This window comes from Morone saxatilis, unplaced genomic scaffold (assembly GCF_004916995.1).
Source record: "Morone saxatilis isolate NCDOM2014 unplaced genomic scaffold, NCSU_SB_2.0 Contig17, whole genome shotgun sequence".
In the NCBI taxonomy this organism is placed as follows: Eukaryota; Metazoa; Chordata; class Actinopteri; family Moronidae; genus Morone; species Morone saxatilis.
The window spans coordinates 15969920-15975259 of NW_023339729.1; the positions used below are offsets into that span (position 1 = coordinate 15969920).

The 5340-nt window shown below is 39.8% G+C and overlaps 1 protein-coding gene across 1 annotated transcript in view; it reads left to right on the forward strand.

The window, feature by feature from the left end:
- Positions 1-2384: 2384 nt before the first annotated feature.
- LOC118327605 (amyloid-beta A4 precursor protein-binding family B member 2-like) overlaps positions 2385-5340 on the forward strand; it is a 41671-nt gene continuing 38715 nt past the window's right edge. Inside the window, exon 1 of the mRNA XM_035661025.1 lies at positions 2385-2525. The gene's annotated coding sequence lies outside the window, so the exon portion shown is untranslated. The remainder of the gene's footprint in view (positions 2526-5340) is intronic.

Here is a 5340-nt window from a genome sequence, read left to right on the forward strand (position 1 = left end):
AAGTAGTGCAAAACAGAGAACAAATAATATCACACATAAAAATATTACAAAATACAAAATATAATAGAAGATATAAAACTATAAATAATGTATATACACTATGCATTGTTCAAGAAGGACATGGAGTGCAAAATATGAGCAGAAAATTAAACTTGACCAAAACTAAAACTAAACTGTACAAGTGGAAATTGTATGTTTACACATACTTGGCCAATAAAGCTGAAAAACCATCCTTTGGCATAGACTATGACCAAACAATGCAGTAAATAGGTTTAACCACCAGGTGTCATCGTTTCATCAGACTGTCCTGTTTTATATACAAACTAAATAGCATGTATATCTGAGATATTTACTTCAGTATTGTGTGCTGAATATTGCTTCTGTTGCCATATTTATTTTAGAAATACTAAACTAATAAGGATGTTGATGACACAGTGGGCAACTATTTGCATTAGAAATGAAGCAATGAAACTTCATTCATGTCATTGGCCCTGTGAATGTAAAACTATATTAGCATATAAAGCACAGTGAAGCAATAATAGTAATGTAGCAGATAAGAGAAATGTGATCATTAGTCATGGACAAGTGGAAACTGAGGTCACCAAAGATTCATCCATCCAGGACCACAAATATCTGTACAGTCAACTGTGTTGTGTCTTCTTCTTAATGCCCCGCCTTCCTTATACACCCAGTTAGACTTCTTTTCCTCCAGTCCAGACTGACTCTGCCCATTCAAGATTTCAAAAGGTTTAAACAGTAACTACTTCATGGTTTGGCACTTTTAGACCATTTACACACAATGTTGGTAATTATTTTTCAAAGCAAAAGCATGACTTACAATTTGTTCAAACACTTTCCAACCTTCTGGGCACCATATGCTCCCCATTCATTTCTGTATGTAAATAATCTTGCAGAGCCTTGAAAGTTTTCTCAAAGGTAATCCAATAACCGTATTATTATCTTATGTGCAACTCCAGAATGGCCATTAATAAAATGCTATACACTGTTAAAGTGCTCTGGGACTGTGGCCTGATTACATTTGCTCAGCTCTGTTTTCAACAAGGAGAGGGCAGGACAAATTCACAGTTTTTTTTTTCAAGAATATTTATCATGCGTGCACGAATTGCAAACAGTGCATCTAATCCAGATTATAATGAGGAGTCATTCAGACTAAATGCTTTTTTTATGTCCTTGTGTAGTAAATTTAAATAGCTGAAAACTGAATGCTATCAAATGCTGTCATGTGTGGTGGCTTTCTATAGTTCTGTTTGTAGTTAGCAGTGGGCTACTGGAGAAATCAATTTGAATGCTGGTTTATTATCCATCAGTTTATTACCAATACAGAAAGACAATAAATCAGTTTGCCCCTCACATTATTATTATAATTAGGTAGAACATTGGGTCATAACAATCATTACAAACTCAAAGGCCAAATAATGTTTATCTACAGGCTGATATTTTATTATCTGGGTTTGTATGTAATGACATTATCATATTGATTGTGTGATGTTGTTTTTATAATCCCAGTGTGAAGATCTTTTGAAATAAATTTAAATGACTACTTTGATTGTTACTGACTTTTCAAATAATTTAGTTATTTTGAACCACATTTTGTTAAAAAATAAAACTACAAAATATAACAAGCTAATTATTACTGACTTACTATACTAAGCTCCTGTGTAGCATAGACACTACATTATTCCATACATGTCTTATAATTTATATGCAACCAGTGTACTGTTGTATACTACTACTACTACTGTAACTATTCTGTCATCTTGTGTTTATCACATATTAATATGTCACATACCCATAAACCCACATAATGTCACATATTCATATTTATTGTAATTTGTGCATATTATATTCATCTTATTTTCACATTATGGTTATGCATAAATACAACTTATTATTTTATACACAGTGGTCTAGGCTAAAGTATGGTTTATTTCTTATTTTCACCAATGTGATGGGAAAGAAAGGATTCTGTAAGTCATTAAAATGAGAAGCTTTCTCAATATTTTTGAATATTGAGAAAGTTTATTTGAGATACTAAGTCAGAACCTTTGAAAAGGTTTCTCATTATTTTGAGAGACACATTGAAATGGGCTTCCATACTTTCTAACCTCTTATTTGTAGGTTTATCCCCCTACTCATCTGTATCCCATGGATTTCCCATTTCTATTTCCATTATCATCATAATAATATCATAATCTAGACTATGTTTAAGAATTGTTAATTGGGGACAGACCATTTACAAACCCCTTGTTTAGCTGTACCACACTGTGAAGTGAAGGCAGTGACTTGTGGCCCCGCTGTACAATAAAGACTTCAGACAGCAAAGGGAGTGTTAACAAAAAGAGGAGCGTTTGCTTCCGGAGCAGCGTCCCCCGGTTCCCCCTGTCGGAGAACAGCGGCATCTGGGAGGGAGGAGAAAAGGAACAAGCCTCGAGAAAACGTAGGGGAGGAGAGCAAAAAAAAGACAGGGGCGCAGCGAGGAGGACGTGAACACACTGGGAAAGGAGGTGAGTGGTGTGGTATGCCGAGAATTTTCGCTTGAACACAAGAAGGTTACCGTTGCCCCTCAACCTCGAATTGACTGGAAACGTGAGTAACTTTCCGTATTCTTCTGGGCGACCGCATTGCTTTGGCATCCGAGGGCCCCGCTGTGTTGCAAACAAGTCGGGGAAAGGTGGAGGGGGGGAGAGAGGGAGAGGAGACTGGGGAGGCTGCGGGGGTAGATGTGTGTGTGTGTGTATCACATTTAATGTTACAGGACCCACTGGTGTGTGTGTGTGTGTGTGTGTGTGCTCCTTTTGAGTTTATTGTCAGAGATTTTAACGCTGTGGCCGTTGAGTGAGTCCTCTCGCGGTGTCAAGGAATGCAACGGTTGTTTATTTAAAAAAAAATAACAGCCGTTAGAGAGACGTTTGTCGCCAGCGCCGGCCGTTGACCACCGCTCTGCTTTAAGGATATATTAATTATATATAACGTTAATTATAATATAATAACATATTATATATCTTAACGTTACTTTGCAACAACACGACCGCTGTTGTGTTCGCCGTTTAATTTGCCACCTCTTGAACACCTGTGCTCTGTTCACGTAGAGGCCCATCAGCTGGTAAATGTGTGGTAGTTCACCACACATTTAACAAAAAGAAAAGCCTCACACACCTTCATACACACTGACTCCTTATCTTGGTAATTATTAGTGTTTCTGGCTGTTCATTGATAATCATTTAATAACATTTCTAAAAAGGTAAACTGGGATTGAGCTTCTCCTCCATCTCCACCAGTGAGTTGAAGTTGAGTTGATCACTAAATGTAATGTTAGTATGCAGATCATGAGTTTTCAAAATGATCTATTAATTTATGTTTTTGCATTTTTAACAAGTCAGAAAATAGTAAATCTGGTTGTTTGTGTCTAACAGACTAAAATATAGTTATATAAAACAGTTTAAAGCATCAAATCCCTTCAAATTTGACCTAGAATGAGCTAATGTTTCTTTCTGTTCTGCCTCATCAATTACTCAAATCAAAATTGCCGTCCCTTCATTTTCTCTCAGTTGAGTGATGGGTCAACTAATCGTTCATCGTCACTTTATCCTTTGGTTCCCATTCAGAGATGCTCCTGGACTCGTGCCTCTGTCCCGTGTCCCGTGTAGGTTTTCCGTGCTGAGCTACAATTGAAGTAATAAAGAGCTTCATTGTGAAACAAACAAGCATAAAGGAGGGTATTCTCTTGTCTTGTGCACATATACGTGGAACAGCCTCCCCGGGGGTGAGGCTGGGGCTTGTATTGGTGCATGGTGCTGGTAGTTAATCGTTCCCAGCCTTGCTCTGGTAGTTTCTGCCAGGCTCTTGAGATAATAGGCCGGTTTGTTATATAAAAATACGGAGCCACTTAATCGCTTGTTTACGTCGTGTGATTAAGGACAGTGATGCAGATAACTCTCCTGTTTTTTTTTCCTCTACGACATAGATTGGGTTTAGGTGTGTTTTGATTGTGTATTAAGATGTAACGGAGGGATTATTGTGGACTCCTCCTTTCAAAACTTTCACATTTGTTGTTGTGTAGCGAGAGAAGAACCTGTGTAGTGTCGTCTGTGTGGAAGGGGAAGAAACACTGAAGTTGTTGACAATAACATGAATTACCAAAGGACCTGTCTGCTGTTTCTGGAGTGCACCACTGAGGTTTCTCTCCCCGCTTGCACCGATGCATCGCGTTTACATCGAGGAGGTGTGTTCATGAAGCCTGCTTGTCAAAATAGTGAATGAAATCTGGGATAAAGCCATGTTTTTTGTTTTTCTTTTCAATCTCAGCGTCAACACTGTGATGGTAAACAGCCGGGGCTCACTATTTTTAGGCAGCGGTTGTGGTGATTTTATGAGATTCACGCTGCTGCTGCTGCGGCGGCAGTGGTTTGCTGTTTATTAGTGCCGTCCACAAGAATGAATGTGTCACCGGCCGTACTGACAGAGTTGAAATGGTGCACTGTCATCCTCTCTCCTTCTCCGTCACTCCCTCCCTCCCTCCCTCCCTCTTTATCCTTCCAGCCTCCTTGCCCTGCTGCCTTGCTCTTCATCCAGACCTGGCCCCAGTGTGTGTGTGTGTGTGTGTGTGTGTGTGTGTGTGTGTATACATGATGTCATTACTGATCGCCCAGGGCTCTCAGGCTGTTACGTTGGTTTATATTCTGCCCCTCTCCCCCTTCTCTGCTCTCCTTTTTTGACTTCATTACTCTTTCCCTCCCTCTGTAGCATTTCTATACAACACCAGGAGCTGCTGAGTATGGAAAAAGTGACTTGGACATTTATGGGCTGAGTTTCGGGCCAAGCACTGCAGACTGTTCTGGTGTGTGTGTGTGTTTAGTTTTGGTGTTATGAAAGTACCTCCGTTTCAAGATGGCCCCTCTTCTGCTGAGGTAGTTTCTGTCACCTCTATGAGATGCACATATGCATTCAACCGTACTGTACACAGTACACATGTACAGGGACAGAAATAGAGACTCAGTAACGTAAGCTGTCACCTTCAGACACCCAAAAATACCCCGCGATATCTCAGCTCGCCCCACAGTGTTCTGCAGATTGGATGTAATTAAGTTGGCCAGGCTATAAATGTCTGTGTGTGTGTGTGTGTGTGTATGTATGTGTGTGTGTGTATTATAGTGTGTGTGTAGTATTTGTGTGTGTGGTGTGTGTGTGTGTGTTGGGGCTTTCTTGCCTTGCAGCACCAACCTGTTTGTCTGTGTGTGGTCGAGGTCATGCACAACAGCTGATGAGAAGGGATGGTGAAAGTGTGCATGTGCGTACATGTCTGTGTGACTGTGTGTGTGT